Source organism: Mastigoproctus giganteus, chromosome 13 (assembly GCF_048544385.1).
Source record: "Mastigoproctus giganteus isolate SK-2022 chromosome 13, ASM4854438v1, whole genome shotgun sequence".
Lineage (NCBI taxonomy): Eukaryota > Metazoa > Arthropoda > Arachnida > Uropygi > Thelyphonidae > Mastigoproctus > Mastigoproctus giganteus.
Genome location: NC_143587.1, coordinates 14,961,416 through 14,979,607, shown reverse-complemented (window position 1 = coordinate 14,979,607; position 18,192 = coordinate 14,961,416). Strand labels below are relative to the sequence as shown.

At 39.7% G+C, this 18,192-nt stretch overlaps 2 long non-coding RNA genes across 3 annotated transcripts in view; one reads left to right on the top strand and one right to left on the bottom strand.

Annotated features, from left to right (window-relative positions):
- Positions 1–14,390, top strand: part of LOC150075782 (uncharacterized) — a 56,056-nt gene extending 41,666 nt beyond the window's left edge. Inside the window, exons 1-2 of one of the 2 annotated variants that reach the window (XR_016547851.1) lie at positions 11,078–11,173; positions 14,214–14,390. This is a non-coding gene — a long non-coding RNA (uncharacterized LOC150075782). Of the gene's footprint in view, positions 1–11,077; positions 11,174–14,213 lie in introns of those variants that run through there. The other variant, XR_016547850.1, reaches the window with a different exon arrangement.
- A 248-nt stretch (positions 14,391–14,638) lies between these two features.
- LOC150075781 (uncharacterized) lies at positions 14,639–17,308 on the bottom strand. The gene is made up of 2 exons (XR_016547820.1): positions 17,180–17,308; positions 14,639–15,255 (listed from the first exon to the last, which is right to left on the bottom strand). It is a non-coding gene; the product is annotated as an uncharacterized LOC150075781 (long non-coding RNA).
- Between the last annotated feature and the right edge of the window lie 884 nt (positions 17,309–18,192).

The window sequence follows — 18,192 nt, the reverse complement described above, 5'->3', positions numbered from 1 at the left end:
GGGACTTTAATATGCCACATGCCTACAGCAGATGTAATGCCAATCAAAGTAATGCGTGGACACTGAAAGGTAGATTCCAAAAAAATTTCTTTTCTTTAAACTTGAATCAGAACTGCAAATTTCCAACCAGAAATGAAAACTACTTGGATTTAATATTCATCAACTTTCCTTTGGAGATCTGCAAGTATACAAAACTTTTCAAATCAGGCCACAATCCAATGGCTTTTTTTCCATTAAGAAGATTTCAATTAAAGATACGGATGTGGATCGAAAACAGAAGCTTAATTTCGATAAAGTGAAATGGCCTGATATGAATTATGCATTCAAAAACTGTAATTATTGACGGTAAACAGACGTTTTCAACCGGAATTGTAGAAAGATCCATCTACGGAACGATCAATCAGAGGATGGCTGAAACCTTGCACACAAGTTTCAGGACACCTTCTGTTCTTTTTTTTTTTTTTTTTTTTAATGAAAACCCGAAACACCAGAGGTGTTAGAACGTATAGTACTTAGTACCATACTTGGGTTGGAGGTTGAGAAGACAAAAGAAGATATTTGTTGACATTAGACTTGAACTTCTGTAGACTGTAATTTTCAGGAAATACGTATGAAGGAAGGTTGTTCCAGAAAACTGCAATTGAATGAATAAACGAGGAAGATGAAAAGTTGGTTCTGTGAGTTTTAAGTTGGACAGTAAATGTACGTTGGGTGGTTGGACTGTTTTGAAAGAGAGAGCGGGAATTATAGAAGTCAATTCAGAAGAACAGTGTCCATGGATATATCTGTAGAAGGGGCATGCAGCAGAAACAGTGCGTCTATGAGACAGAGAGTGATGAGACTCTGTTAGAGATGAATCAATAATTAGCCTAACTGCCTTCTTCTGAATGGAATCAAGAAGCCTGAGGGAGGTTTTGGGGGCACCACCCCAAATGTGGGAACAATATTCCATGGCAGGGCGGATTTGCGATTTGTAAAGAGCGAACAGCTGTTTGGAAGAAAAGTAACGCCGAGAGCGAAAGAGAAAACCAAGTTTTTTTAGATGCAGAGGAAGCAATATTTGTAATGTGCTTGTGCCAAGAGAGATTAGAAGTCAGGGTAATCCCCAAAAGAGATATATCATTTTGCCTAGAAATCGGAGTGTCACTAAAGATAAACATAGGAGCAGAAGAATCCTTTTTGCGAGATATAAGACAAGACTGAGTTTTAGAAGGGTTGAAATCAACTAAGTTGTCTTTGCCCCACTGGAAAATTACCTGAAGATCGGCATTTAAGGAATTGGTAGCAGATTTTCCAAAAGATGAAGCTGATTGAGCAGGACAAGGTTTCTCAAAATGGAAAGTGGAATGCAATGTGCTATCATCGGCAAAACTATGGATAGGATTTCCAGTCAATGGAAGAAGGTCATTAATATACAAGAGGAAAAGAGTGGGGGAAAGAACTGAACCTTGGGGGACACCGGCATTAGTGGAGAAGTTAGAAGACAGAGAGAAATCTACCATCACCCTTAGTGAGCGATCAGAGAGAAAACTGGATAACCAATTACTAAAAACAGTTGGCAAACCATAAGATGGAAGCTTGTTTAGAAGACCTTTATGCCAAACACGATCAAAAGCCTTTGAGATGTCAAGAGCAACTACTTGTGTTTCACCGAACCTTTCCATTGAATTAGTCCATAAATGGGTAACATAAGCCAGAATATCACCTGTGGATCGACACTGACGGAATCCATACTGGCGATCGTTGATCAGACAGAATGTTTCTAGGTAGTTTAAGAGTTGGCGGTTAATTGATTTCTCCATTACTTTAGAAAGAGTAGAAGTAATTGCAATGGGACGATAATTGGATGGGAGGGATTTGTCACCCTTTTTAGGAACTGGCTGGATATCAGCAAATTTCCAAGCAGGAGGAAAAACACCTTTGGAATAAGAAAGTGAAAAAAGGCGGCAAAGAACAGGAATAAGTTCAGGGGCACAGGTTTTGAGAACAAGTGGAGAAATACCATCAGGACCTGAAACTTTCTTAGCATCAAGATTCGTCAAAATCCTTCTGACATTGTTTTGACGGAACACCATAGGAGGCTTTAAATGGATCGTGCTGGTAATAGTGGGATGTGTTTTCCAAAGATCATTAATGCACGAGTTGGAAAAAAAAAATGGGATGCTGACAGGTCCTTAGCTGAAGTGACAACAGAACCATCTGGTTTTGACCGAGGTGGGAGCAGGGATGAGTAAAATTTGCGGTCAATAGCTGAGAACAGAATGCTTGGCTACTATTAGGTCAAGAAGCAAGTTTTCTACTCTTAGCCTGTTGAAAATCTAGTTTAGACTGATTAATAACTGCTTTACAATTGTTGCAAGCTTTGGTGTAGGCGGAAAATGAAACTGAAGAATTGGAAACAAGCCAATTATGATATGCAACGTTCTTCTCTTGAACAGCCTTAGCACATTTATTGGAAAACCAAGGTTTAGATAAAGCACATTTAATGGAAAACCAAGGTTTTAATAAAGGACGAGATTTTAAAGTGGAGTGTGGAATAAAGGATTCATTCCTACAAGAATAATTTCACTAACACGATTTGAACAAACGTTGATATCAGAAGTTTTGAAACAGTAATCCGACCAAGGAAAAGAAGTCTCGCAGGTCATCCCATTTTGCATTCTTTATCTCATGGCTATTCCCAACACGAGGTTGGGAATAGCCATGAGATAAAGGCTCCATTGGAGAAGAGACAATCACCAAGTTGTGAACTAAGGTGCCTAAAGGACACTCACTTCGATGGTGCACTTAGAAGGGTTGTTTCTCTGGAGACTAAACATGTGTTCCACCACTTGAAACCTCCAATAAGCAAAGTGGTGGTATTGCACCGGTAATAGTATTGCCTGGTAAAACGGGGGGGGGGGGGTAATTCGTCCGTATGTTGTGTGTGCTACACCTCGATCCCTGCTTATGTTGGTTCACACCTGGGTAGTTACCCACAGTGTGCTTGCGCATGAGAGTTATACCTAGGATTACTAACAGTCCCACCATCGTGAAGGTGGAAGCTGGGGATTTGTCTGTCACAGACCGTCCGGACTTCGCCGAACTTGGGTCCACTTGACTTAAGTGTCACCAGAGTATCAGTTTTATCAGCGTTTTAGACTCTCAGGTAGCAAAGCAGAGCTTTTCCATCCTTGCAGACCATCTGCATCCCTTCATGGTCATCGTGCACCCACAGGGCAATGGACTCTTCCAGCAGGACAATTCGCCTCCATACAGAGCCGTGGTAACTAGTACCTGGTTCGAAGAGCCTTCCGCACATTTAACACCACAAAATGGCCTCCCCGTTCACCAGACATGAACCCTGTGGAGCATATTTTGGATATTGTGGAAAGGTCCGTTCGAGCTTTGACTTCTCCGCCCAGGAATGCGACGGAATTATAGACAGCAGTGCAGCAATCATGGATGCAAATAGCTGTGGAACGCTTTTGTGAACTAGTGGACTCAATGCCTCGCCGTATGACTGTCCTTATCCATGCTAAAGGTGGGCCTTCCCGTTACTTCGTAGGTATCATTTGTGTCCACTCAGTTTACTCCGATTTCGGTGGAAGTTGTGCATTTCTCTGATCTGATAATCTGTGTGTTCATCCAATTAAAACGTGAATAAGAAATATACTCATGCCATTTTGAAGACTGGATTCGCACCAGGTTCTAAAGTTTGTCTTCATGCGTGCAGTTTCCTTCCAGGTACCCTTTAGACCTCTTTGGCGAATAATGGTTGAGAAATGGCGTTCATTATTATTATTATTAATACATGTATCAACTTATTTCCGAAGAAATTACAGCTATGCAGCTAGAGGGCACGAGTTACATACAGAGATTAAACATAAATGACAGACAAATGCATTGTGTACAGAGCCCAGATACAATACACGGCCTTAAACAGCTTCTGGTGAAGATACATCAATATAAAGATACAACATATACAACAGAGCGTGGATAGCCGGCATCACAGAGAGTCCACCTAAAGCATGTCGTGGGCATACATGTCTGCAAGAATGTAAGATCTGTAGGTTCTGTCCATACAGAGCTTCTCAACGTCTATGGCTAATCTATTCAATGTTTGGAAGGAGTTATGTGGAAACGGGTTGTCCAGGGAGAACATGCTACACGGCTTCTTTATGGGGATGCGTTGATCTGGCATCTTCTCCTGTCGGACGGTCTGGAGATGATATCCCATATATCAAGTGAGCTCAATTTTCCGGATAGAAACTGAAAGAGGGTAAGAAGGTTCCTAGAGATGATGTGATACCTCCAAGGAATCGTATTAAGATTGGTGACCAGAACAGATTTTGAGATTGTAGGTGTTTGCATGGCAACCCTATTTAGCCATTTCAAAATCCAGAATTCCAGGGAAAGGAACCTGGCTTGGTATGATGAGGGTGATGAGGACCATATAGTCGAGGCATACAAAGGAATTGGGATTATGCATCGAAGAAGGTAACTGATGATAACGTGCGGTTTACAGAAGTTCGAAATCTCCTGTTTTACAGCCCATAAAGCCGAATATGTTTTCATTCGAATGGCATTAAAGTGAGGTAAGAAGGTGTGGTCTTTGTCCCAGGTGACACCCAAATCCTTATGTTGGGTGACTTTTTTAACTGGAGAGTTCGTTCTAGTGAAGTTCACATCGTTGGTATTTTTCTTCTTTTTGATAGAGAATTGTGAAGTTTTCTTTTTGTTAATGGAGAGCCTAATCGCATGAAGGTAATTTTCCAGTTCATGTAGCTGTCGGTTGGAGCTCACAGTAATGGACTGGAGAGACTGGGGACATTTTGTGATGATGAAGAACTTAATACCATCTGCTTAAGTGGTAAAATCAGTATGGTTTGCTAGGAAGGGTTCTAAAGATGCGAAGAGGGTGGCATAGAGAACGCCCCCCTTGGGGGAGCCCTTTGGAGCAGAGAATGCGGTGATTATGGTTCTAATTTCTGATGCATAGGGTCCTGGACTGAAGGAGTTTCCTAAGGGGAACTAGAATCTGAACAGTGTGTGTCCATGAGGTTGGTGATCGTGGATCGTCCAGGTAGTACACTATGAATGTATGGAGGTTTGTGGCCGAACATGTGATGGGTGAGAGCAGGGAGTATTGCTTTTTCCAAGATTTTGAGGAAGGTGCATCCTACGGAAATTGGTCTGTAGTCTTTAGGCGATTTTGGGTTAGACTTTTTTGGAACGGGAGAAACATAATATGTTTCAGATGGCAGGGTAAACTCCTGTTTCAAGGATGGAGTTGAATGCGTCAAGCAAGAGGTCTATGACATGTACATTGCATAGTTTAATCATGAAAACAAGGAATCCATCCGGGCTAGTGGTAGACTTGTTAGGAAGACTGTTGATGACGTCAGTAAGGCGTTCCTTTGTGATGGCTGTTTTATCCGGTGATGTGTGGTTAGCTGGTGGATTAACCCAAATAAAGGGGTTTGGGGGCAGGCAGGGGCTTAGTTTCGAGCGAGTTAGCCCACGCGAGGAAGATGTCTGTGGTCATGGGGGACTGTTGGTTCTTGTTGGTGTAGATTCTTTTCCTAAGTTTCATTCTGTGCGCAATCCAGTCATATTTTTTATAGAGGGAATTAAGATGAGATAATGTCTCGTCCTCATCTTTTCATGGATGTGCTTTGCTTTGCCTTGCAAATGAAGAAATTTTACAACTGATTGGAGGACCCCAACCTTCTCCAGCACACCATAACCTCGGTATTGGACTTGCGCTTCATATAAATATATAATCCTTGATGCAATACACTTTTCCCACTCCACGGGAAAAGTGTATTCGTGTTTATTTAAAACCGCGTGAGGTTGCTTATTAAAGTCATCCTTCGTTTGAAATGTAAAGGTGTGTTGTATCAGTTCAGCTCACCTCGAGAAACAAAACAGAAAACGTTTCATTTAAAACATAACATTTAATAGAAAATTCAAAAATTGTCTGCATTTGTAAAATTATAATATAAAGCTCAGTGTGAACAATAAATAATAAAAATCAGTGTTGTAAAAAATATTTACCAGTTTGGTTTATAAATAAATAATTATTTACAGCCCAAAAACAAATACGGGCAAGACCATCACGGCCTTATTGTTAGGGGCAGGAATTTACAAAATTTACAGATACTATAAACCACAATATTAGAATCACAGATTTTAACAGATGGGAGGTCCTCATCTGGCGAGGATGTCCATCCTACTTCATGTAACAACAGCAGATTATCTAAGTGAGTACCGTTTATTAAGCTTTGCTATTCGAACTTGAGTCCACTTAGTGCAGTCCAATAAATCCAGAATTATTGGATTTTGCGACTCCGCAAAGATAAAACATTTCGGCATCTTAACTCTGTACAGTTCTTTGGGGCTGTTGTTAACTGTGCTCTGGGGAGCACTTCCCTCCCCTTGCCGACTTGGAATGGATCCACATACACTGTCACAGTTCACATTAAGAATGTTTTTGACTTTTAATCGACATAAGATTCCTGGTGACATCGAATACACAAACCAGGAATGGAATCATTGCAATGAGAGTGACTTGAATCCTGGAATTTCCAATGACTCTCCCCGAAGAATTTCATTCTATCATTCACATTCTCAGCTTCCATCCCCACCATCATCATCACTGCCATTGTCTCTCCCTCCTTCTCCACACTCACAATGGCATCCATCTGAGTATCCAACCTCACCTCCATCCGATCCAGCAACGCATCCACCACATTTCGCAGTGAAAACGGCACAAAAATTGTTTCCTGTTGTTTTTTTTCTTTTCAGTTTTAGGAAATGGGAGCAACAACATCCGAAAGCGGTGACAGAAGCCACGAGTGTTATTATAATTACCGTTATTGTTAGTGCCTCCTGGGGAGAAACCATTTTTCACAACCTGGTGGTGAATCACGAAATGTCACAGAACCCCTAGCAGTCAGGCAGTGATATCCCGGAATGGTTTCTTTCCTCTTCGTATTCTGAGATGGAAATCTGCAAAGAAATTAAAATCAGAAAACAATCCTTCTTTATTCAGATGAAAATAAATAAATAATTTCTCTTTAATATTTTAAAAAAGTTCAGTTCCATCAACAAAATTGAAATATTGTCAGTAAAATGGACAGCTTTAGCACCTGAAATTCTAATATAGTGAACATTGCCATCACCTGTTGAGCTGCGCAAAACTGTCAATTCATTCATTTTTTTTTTCAGTTCATTGGTTAATAATATGTGTCCTCAATCCTCTGTCTTACTGAACTACAGGATACTCCTCGAAACCATTTATGTCCCCACATTTACGCTATTCTGACAGGAGTTTAAAGCATTTTCCCCCTGGATCCGTTTAATTCCCTTGGATCCTAGGCAGCGAGTGTTCTCTGTAGATTATGACTACGAAATTTTTCTTTTAGTAAATAAGACATTTACCTTTCTCTCACGCATACTTTTAATTAATCCCTTATCTGATATTCCCTTTTACAACACTTTTCGAACCCTATTCTCAATCCAACAGCCTACTTAAATGTCTGCACCCCAACATCTAGTTTAACTCAAACAAAAATCAGAAAAAAATCATGACTTGTATTAAGCAAAGCTGCTAGTTTTCTGTAGGGGTGAGCATATATGTTACCATCGTTCTGTTTCCTCCTTAATATCACAAGAATTCTGCCGTCACAGTCTGCCCTCTCAATTAGCGCAGCGCCCCAGAGCGTGACCCTCGGTTGCTTGGCCGTTCACTGTACTCTTGGCTGCCACTTTGCCAGTATCTTCAAGTGCCCTGCTGTATCCCACTCTGGTAGCTCTTCATAACGCTTCCTCGAATTTTCTCAACTTCCTCTTGCCCCCACCTACTTCTATAATTCATCCAATCTACATCCTACCAAGATTGGAAATACAATGTTCTTTCTTTGATGTCCCATCGTCCTTTTGTTTCATTCCAGTCTCCATCTTCACTCCAATTTCCTTGTTTCCAGGCTAATCCCTGGTCTAACACATCTGCGCAGTTTACTTCTAACTAGTTCATCCACCATCTGTACATGTGCTTTCCATCCCTTCCACACCACTAGGAGTAAACATGTTTGATTACATGTTTGATTACATGTTTGCGTCTGAGAATTGAAGTTTACTGCTGTCCCATTAAGCTAGAGGATAAAAGGAGAATTCCAGACGAAGAAATAGCGAGAAGTTTCCTTTAAGTATCTGAAGTCTAAAGGAATCAAAGGTAGTTCCATCCTAATATTTGAGGCGGAATATGCCAGCTACCTTGGTCCAAATCGAGGTTGAAAGCCAGATATTATTGTACAATTTGCTAAAGGTGAGAGGGGATTTAATTACATAATCCTGCCAAGAGAAGATCCGGCTGTTTGAAGTCCAAGAAAACAAAGAATGGTAATATTTTGTTAAAGACACCGAGGCTCGAAGTTTAGGATTTCATGGCAACGTATATCATTGAAGAAATTAAGGAGCTGTAAGTATATTGTAAAAGAATCTTAGGATTACTAAGATTGAGACACCAGCCTTGAGGTATGCCAGTGGAGCGAGCGTTCTTCAACAAACATAGGAGAAAATCTCGGCTCCAGCAGGAACTGATGTTAAAATTAACAACACACTTAAGAAATTAGCACTTACCTAAAACAAGGGTCAGTGGACCGGTTGGTTTCTGAGGATAACGAAAGACATCCAGTGGATATTGTACACTTCACAATCAGCTCCTTCTGTAAAATATCTGCAGCCTGTTGTTTTTTAATGCTATGAGCCGATGGAGAGAAGCGAAGGGAGAGTTTAAGAACCAGTTTCTTCATACTCAGCATGAGTCATAAGAATTCTGGGACTGCTTGATGGATTCGCGCGTTTCTGTGTGTTTCGCAAGCAGGAAAAGTATCAGAAAGGTTTCTCAGATTGCCACACAGTGTGGAAATATTGGCAATTTTGTTTATATGTTTACTATTTACTAATTATAGCAGAAACGTGAAATACGTGTCCCAATAACTTGCACTTTTTAGGTCTGTGGTTCAAAATCACCTTGGGGCCCATTTTAGTTTTGGGTATTTTAGATTTTTTTAAAAAAATCAATATAAGAAAAAGTTTTTATCGCAGTTAATAACACGAAATAATAGACGTACACATGCTTACGAAGGGGAGTTCAAAAAAGATTTGTATTCATCTAGAGGCAGTTGTGACAGAAGGTTGAAACAAACACAGGTATTCCAAGAGTCACCAGACAAAATGACACATACCAAGTATCATAAGCGGCAGTTGTGGAAGTACTTGAGGAAATTGCGCTTCACTGTGTGTTCATCCAAACGGCAAACAGCACAGGGGTCATGTGGACATGTGGACATGTGTTGTGTCTTACGCAAGGCGGCCACTAAACGTTAGTTCATGTCTTCCATGGTGCTCTGTACAATGGCCAGAAATGAGTGTAGTGTTATGTTTGCGTTGTGTGTGTGTGTGTTGTTGTTTAGCTGTTTCTGGTCGCTTTGCTACCAGGCAGCAGCGATCACCAGGAAGGCTGCTTCCCAGTACCCGTTCACGCCACGAAGAGGCAGGCCCAACTATGGACGTACTAAGTTAAATGTAATATTTCCAGCACCCATTGGAAAAAGCGTGAATACCACAAAGAATCCCGCATCCACTGCAGAAAGTGTAATAGCAATGGATACCAGCAGTTCCAGTACCGAGGAAGCCCAAATCTGGGTACAAGCAGTTTAAAATCCCGTCTCTAATGAACTGGAGACAAACGAATCCTGCCCCTAAGGGACTAGCATATTAAAAAAAAATAAACGGTTCTCAAGGAACTAGCATATTTAACAATTTTAGGGGGAATAAATAAAAAAATAATAATAAAATTAATGGACAAAATATTATTAAGTCTAAAAAAATAATAATAATAAATAGATAAATAAAAAAAAACATAACTGAAAAGTGGAATGCGGTCTGCTGTCATCAGCAAAACTGTGGACAGGACTTCCAGTCAGTGGAAGAAGGTCATTAACAAACTGGAAGTGAAAGGAATTGGAGAAAGAAATGAACCTTGGAAAATGCCAGAATTACTTGAGAAAGAAAGCAGAAAGCCACTTACCTTGGTGGCTTGGTAGATGGTAGCTTGTTTAGAAGTCCTTTTTGTCAAACGCGATAAAAAGCGTTAGGAGTGCCAAGAGCAACCGTTTCGATTTCACAAAACGTTTCCATCAAATCAGTTCAATGATCATCAACAGAAGCCAATATATCATCAATGTCGATCCATCACTGTTGGATCGATATTGATGATATCAATTTCCAGAAGTTAAAGAGTTTGCAGATAGTTTAAGAGTTGGAGGTTGAGGGATTTCACCATTACTTCGAAAATAGTAGAGGTAAGTGCAATAGGACAATAATTAGGTTGGAGGGAGGGATTTTTCATCTATTGTTGGAATGGGTTGGATGTGAGCAAATTTCACGCAGAAGGAAAAACTAGAGGAATGTAAAGATTGGCAAGAAACATAAGTTAACTCCGGTACATTCGTCTTAAAAAGCATATGAAGAAATGCCTTCTGGACCACACTGCAGTTATTCAAGGTGCTTCTAACAATTTTCTGTTGTGGACACAATAGAACTTCTGTTTCTGGTGTAGACCCAATCTCTTGTGGTGTGAGAGAGAAATTTATTTCGTCTGATATGTCAAAATACATAAAGATTTTTTTTGCCAAAGAGACAAAGCCAATGCCCAATATTTGCATTGTACGAGTTTTAAAATCCCGAAACCGACGATTTTAGCATAAGGTGGCGCTGGAAGAAGTCAGCAGGACCTGATACTCCCATTCTGGTTTGACGCTGATTGATAAATGACTTTGCCGATCTTACATGCCCTTACTCAAGAGTGTCCACAGTTGAACTGAAAGTTAAGAGCTTGAGTTGATTCCACTGTCCAAAAAAGGGCATCCACCATCGTTAGATAGACGATAGATGGTACACAAATTTTCTCAAAATCAATAAAAATCTTCCCTTCTGAATTTTTAATCTCAGTTTTACTTCATTGTCTTGAGGTGGCGCTCTTATCACTTGCTTACCTGTGAATTCCTTAGTCTTGAAACAAATAATACGGAGGAAATTTAGGCTGCCATATTGTCTTGACTTGGTAAATATTACTGCGTTTGATCTGCAGCTCACGTAGTGTGATTAGAACTGTTCTCGTCAGGTAAGTTCTTGCTTCAAGTAACATTTGTAGAGTTAATTGCAGTTGTTCTAATCATCTTGAAAATGTACAATTTATTGCACTTTCTTGACTTTTGATTTAGTCTTCTTACATCAAAGAAAATGGGGAAAAAATTAACGTATAATTATTCGTGATGGAGAAATTAATCACTTGTGGCCATTGCAAAAGCAGGATAATGACTACACACCAGCCAAAAAAAAAAAAAAAAAAAACGAATCTTTACATAAGGCAGTCACAGACAAAAGAAATGCAAATATATGCAAATAAAAGTGACGTGGGACGGTGACATGTTTCCTCCTTGAGTATAAAGACTATACAGGCTGTTCGACTACAGTATTTTCGAAGTCAGAACAGGGGAAACTCCTGACACTTTGAAAACGGTCTAATTCTGTGTGCACATTGAGCAGCCGCCACGATTCAAGAAACCAAAGACGTAACTGGTTTCTCAAAAAGCATTCATCTCAAAGGTTTTTAATGATTGGAAAGCAAGAGGTTTTTCCACATCTGAAAGGAGTAAATGTGGCAGAAAAACAACAATGCTTCAAGTGCGAAACCATCGTATTCCAGGGAGGACTGTACGGAAAAATGGGACCTCCAGTGTGCAGCAAATAACATCTAAATTCAGCCAAACCAGAACTTCCTTATTTCAAAATCCAGTATTACTCTCAGGGATTTGAAGAAATTAGGCATTGACAGTCACCTGTCTATTCGGTAGCCTTTCTTCAGAGAAAAACAAAAACATCAGCTCGAAGTGGTGTCGAAAACATCGTGATTGGACAGTGGAACAATGGAAGAAAGTCATGTGGTCAGACGAATCACGATACATTTTGTTTTGCACTGATGGTAGGCAGAGAGTGTGGCGAGAACCTCACGAAGAACCTGCCTTGTTAAGACAACCCAAGCATCTGGAAGTGGTATTATGCTCTGGGGAATGTTGGCCGGACTAGATCGATTGATACCGATGGAAGGTCAGATGTCATCTAGGGAATACTTGAATTTTGTATTAGATACACCGCAATCTGCATTTTTACACTTTCATCTCGAGGGTGATGGCCGCTTTATGGATGACAATGCAACAGCGCATCGTACAAGAATGGTTCGGAGAACATGACTCGGATTTCCCCCATCTTCCCTGCCTCCACCATATCCCACACATTTAGAATGTGTGGGATATTGTGGAGAGAGCTATTCGGCACCGAGTGTGTCCTCTTCCTTCAACTTTGTCTCAGATACGCGATATTTTGCTGGAAGATTGGTTGTAATTAGACTGATACTCATCGAAACTCCTTATAGAATCAGTTGCCGCGCACTTCCTGTTATTCGAAGCAAAGGCGGCTCAGTGATTAAAGGTTCGTATTTCTTTGGCCAGTGTGTGTATTTGGCTTGCAGTGTTTGTAGTCAATCTATTTGTCTTAAATGCAGTGGCATAAAATTCTATCTTAAAATGCCCTACACCAACTTTGGCTTTTATAAATGTAGTCGTCCTAAAGGGGATGCAGCGAACAAACAAACTGAAAATTAAGATAACGACTTTTCTTGTAAAATTGAACCAAGGAACAAGTTTCTGAGTTGGCACCGAATGAATTTGCAGTTAATGATGATATCTGGAATGCTAATTCAAATACATTGTCTCTCACAGCTGTTAAAACTTTACAAGATGAACGAATAATTACCTTCGTTGCAACAGGTGTGGCTGAAAAGGTTTAGGACTACATTCATAAAAATCGAAATTACAAGGAACAAAATTATTACAATTTAATCTTCAAAGTACATCCTTCGTAACTTGATACATCTCTTTGCATGGTCGTACAGTTTGTGTATGGGCCTGTTGAATTGATTTTGTGGAACCCTGTTGAACTCCTTCGTCACGCTGGTTTGGATCTCTAAAACGCGCTCCAGTTCCGACTGGATAGTGAATAACTTCAACAGTGGCCAATGTACAGCTCTAGTAGTATCGTTAAACAAAAACTCAGTCCTAAAACTTTCCATATACACCTTGTATAATATTATCTTTAAAAGTAAACTTTCCAAGTTGTTGCATAATGGTATAATAGGAAGTAAAGAACTTTACTTTCAAGCCACCATGGGGACAATCATAACCAAAATGTCTCAACAAAATCCTGTTCAGATTTACCTAGTAATAATAAAATGTACGAAATAAAAAAGAATTTAACTGATAACCCAGCCCTTACATCGACATCAATAGGAGGTAAACAATTGAGCCACACACTTCTTGAGGTAAAGAAATATATGAGCTTAATGGGCCTAAAAGAGATATGGCCACTGATGTGACCATATCTCTTTTAGTGTACCTTAAAATTCAGCAAGATTGGAACGGTACCAAACTTTAAGAAATTTGGTTTAATTCAGTTAACCATGAAATTCTATTACAGAAATTGCAATATTGAGATTCAAGGATGTCCATTAAATTTATTAAATCGATTTAGTCAATTTTACGCCTATATAAAAACGATTGAGGTGTACCCCAAGGATCTGCCTTGGTTCCATTATAATTTCCAATTTATTTAAACGACATACTTACCGAAATAATGTCCTGAAAAATTTTTTTGACTTATGCCCATGATATAAAAAATCTATAAATCAATTAATTCCACAAATGGTTGTCTGCTACTTAGTATTGACTCTTTGATTCCAAGAAGCAATCAGATTCTTGATTTATGGATTTCTTTTTACTGGACAGGCAGCTTTAGAGAACATAAGTTCGTAAACCGGCCAGAAAACAGTTTGGTCTAATAAAAAGAAGTTCTTGGAAGTTCAGTAATCAAGAATTCTTGGTAAAGATTAATAAAATGACTCTACTACCAATTTTAGATTACAATTTATTCCTCTGGGATCCTTATATTCGTTATTAAACAAATACAACGTAATATTATGTAATTCATCTGATTTTGGAAACTTTTCTGTAAAATTTAAGTATAAAATAAATTAATATACAGAACTCTGCACCAGAGTGCGCCACGCCCATTTATTAGGCTAATTGAGTTCATTGATGTTCTTCCAGAAGACCTTTGCCTTCCAGTTATGAGGATTTGGCTTTTTCGAAAGATGGGTTGGCCATTGTTGGAGGGAATAATATGGGGGACTCTTGCATTGATACTCCTGGTGATTGTAATAGGACGCATTTGTAAGTGCATGGACCAGTCTAAGAAATGTAACTTGGAAAAGCCAGAATTGAATTTGTAACTCAATGACCTGATTTTGATTAAAATGTTTTAAGATTTCTGCGGTGTTGCCCAATTTTTTGTTATTAATCCACATTCTGCAAAGTTTTATTTAAATAATCTTTAAAATTAAAATCATTATTAATATTTCTTTAAATCTCGATCAATAAAACCTTGCATATCTTTTGGATAAATTAACTCAAGACATGATTAAAGTAATCAATCTTAGCACGCTTTAACTGAAATAAGAAACAAAATACTCCACTTGCTGATAACCAATTTTTATTCTTTCCTATTAAAGTGATTCTTTTAAGACACTGCTGTACAATTACAAGCTTTTCGATGACTATGAATCCCTTCTGGGCAAGGTTCTTGAGTTTGGAAAGCACTAAAATTCAACCTTCTTGTGTTCAGTTATAAGTGAGTTAACACGTCCTTCGGGTTTAAGTTATTTCTGATTTCGGGTGGAGATTGTTTCTCTGAACAATCTCCACCCGAATCGCAGCCCTCTTTGATTTCGTCGCATTCATCACTATCGGAACTTTCTGGATTCATATTATCCCTCACAGTATCTTTTCTTGGGTTACTTTCCAGGAAAAAGCCAGAAATGTGTTCGATGTCCATATCGGATGTGAAGCTTTTGCCCGCGTTTTGTCTGTGCGCCCAACCAGATTTCCGTTGGGCTTTTCGAATGCAGCAGCAGTACAAAGAGAGTACGAATGCCCCTCCCAGAATGCCGATGGATATGATTATGGCGTCCTCTTTCGAAACCATCCTTCAGAGAGAATTCTGAACACCAAATGCTAACGGGTAGGTGAGACGTGTGGTAGAAACTTCCAAGGCCTGTCCCTTAATTAGGATGGTACATTCCAGGATACAAATCTGCAAACAAATAAGAAGAATCAGCAATGTTTAAGCAGAAAGGTTTTTGATTTACATAGTGTAACAAATTTAAAAACTGTTTCAAACGAAAGCCGCCCTGGTGAGTAGCACAATTGATAGAATCGCCGTTCTTCCCACACCGGATTGAAAAGACCCGAGTTCCAGTCCCATTGATGACGTGAAGAATTTTTATGGGCCTTTTTCACAACGTAGCTGAGTTAGTCGATCTCAAATGAGGGTAGCTGGGTTTTCTCTCTGGAAACTCGTCCAGCAAAATCGACCACAGAACACACGCAATTTACAGACAATATACACGGAGCAATATAATTTTAGTCACTGATGATCCGAAAACCCAACAACGTCTTCAGCTTTTCCAGAAAAAAACAAACTTCCACCTAAAGACATTCATAGACAGAAGATATGCAAATAGATGCAAAGATAACTTTTACATGGTGTGATGAGATGTTGCCCCGTTTAGTATAAAGGTTGAACAGACTTTTCAAATGCAGTAATCTCGAGCAAGATTGGGGAAAAAGTCTCATCTACCAGTTGTCTTATCGTGGATGCACATTTAGCAGGAGCCACGATTCAAGAAACGAAAGACATAAGTGGTTTCTCAAAAGCATCCGTCTCAAAGGATTTTAATGACTGGAAAGCAGGCAGTTCTTTCATATCTCAAAGGCATAAATGTGGTTTAAAAATAATGCTTCAAGAGCAAAGCCGTCGTAGTCGAAGGAGGACTGTACGGAAAGATAGGACATCCAGTGTGCAGCAAGTAACATCTGAATTTAAAGTCCAGAACTGTCCTGGTTCAAGCCGTATCGTGAGCAGGGAACTGAAGAAATTGGTATTGGCAGTCGGCTGTCTTCAGAGAAAACCAGAAAAATTCTCTTTCCGTGGGATTGAACAGTGGAACCATAAAAGAAAGTCACATGGTCAGACGAATTAGGATGCACTTTGTTTTGCGCTGATGGTCTCCAGAGAGTGTGGCCAAAACCCCACGAAGTGATGGACTGCGTTTGCCTTGTTAAGACAACCCAAATATCTGGAGGTGGATCACGGTATGGGGAATATTTTGGTTGGCACGGAATGGGTCCGTTGATAATAAAGAAAAAGAGCGAAATGTCGTTCAGGGAGTACTTGAATTTTGTATCAGATCTACTGCACCATGCAATGTTAAACTTTTATCCCGAAGGTGATGGCCACTTTATGGATTACAATGCAACAGCGCATCATGCCAGAATCGTGCAAGAATGGTTTTTCCACCATCTTTCCTGTCCCACCACGTTTGTCTCATCTGAATCCTATTCGGCAACGAAGTCTTCCTTCAACTTTGTCGCAGCCACGCGATATGTCGCGTATTAGTCATATCAGAACAAAGCCCAAAAATTGGTACTAGGGCTGTTTTTATTCTTTCCTATTAAAGTGATTCTTTTAAGGCAGACGCAGGCAGAGCCAGATTTAGACACGACGAGGCCCTAAGCATCCCACTTCTCCATCAACAAAGAAATTCTAAACAGCCTCTTCAGCGAAAAAAAATTATAGGGAGTCTTTTTGGATGCCCCAAGAGTTAGGCTTTCTCCCAAGGGGTAGACCAATCAATGCAGCCCATTACTGTAACGCATTGAACAAACTGGAGTTGTTCGTGGAAAGAGACCAGGACAGCCTGGAAGATGCAACAATCCTTCTAGTGGTACAGGCTGAAAGTTCCATCATCTCTAATCTGGAATTGGCACCAGAATTCATTTTCAATTGAATCACCAGCGAACAGTGACGACGGACACTATTTTGCACCATCTACTTAATGATGACGTCACCGCATGGAAAGGCGCTTGAACCCGCTGTTACTTGCAGATTAAAGAGAGCAACGTTCTACAGGAGTTCAATTTTCCCCAATTTATTGTAATTTAATTCTATTACTTACCAGACCCTCTCAGGTGCGGTGAATTGTTAATAACGGACAGTACTTTCACAAACACGATCCATTCACTTTCTGGTAACGAAAATAAACCCGCACGTGACTGTGGTACGTCAACATGGTGTTACTCACAACTGATCAACAAACAAGAGAAGCGAAGGAGTTAAAAATAAAGCGTGGCCTTACTGTGACGTATTTGAGGAGAGGCATTTCCTTAACGCAGGAGCAAACATCGGCTGAGGAAGTTCCACCTTCGTCTGTTCTGAGCTGATTATTCGCTTCTTCTTCTTTTATCGCCAAGATTTGTACTCGTACTTCGTACAGGACTTTGAACCTCGGACTTAATTCGTTTTTAATAATATAGAATCTGCGCTGCTTTGCATACTTGATTTATGCGAGCAATATACCTTAACTTTTGTCCTCCAGTATATATAGAATTACTCATAATCGGCACACATACTTCTTATGGAAGTTCAAATATTAAAAGGTTAGTTTTGTTACGTCCATTGAACATGCTCAAAAGAAAAATCTCATAAACTAAATCAACAATCCTGTATTGTGTAGGAGATGATTCCACCTTAGTTTTTAAATAGGAGATTCGTTTCTCGTAACTGATATCCTCATTTATCACAAGATGGTGAATACGTACTGGATTTTAGCACTCAATTATTATCTGAAACCTTATCGAGCATCATACACTGCGTTATCAAAAGTATTAGGACACTAATCAGATTAATATACGGATGCGTGCATATCTAAAAATAACCTTTGTTTACATGAAATCTTTGGCCTTTTTGATAGTCACTACTCTCCATGGAACACTCCCCAGCATGAGAGCATTCCTTGTTTGCAAATGTCTTCCGATATTTTTCACCATTCGACCTACAAAGCGGCGACCAGATCAGCTCTGTTTATTGGGCATCCACGAATTGGTTGCATCTGAGATGGAATGAATTTACTGCACTGGACATTGGGATGCATTGGATTGAGGTCAAGGTTTTGAGCTGGCTGCTCCAGCT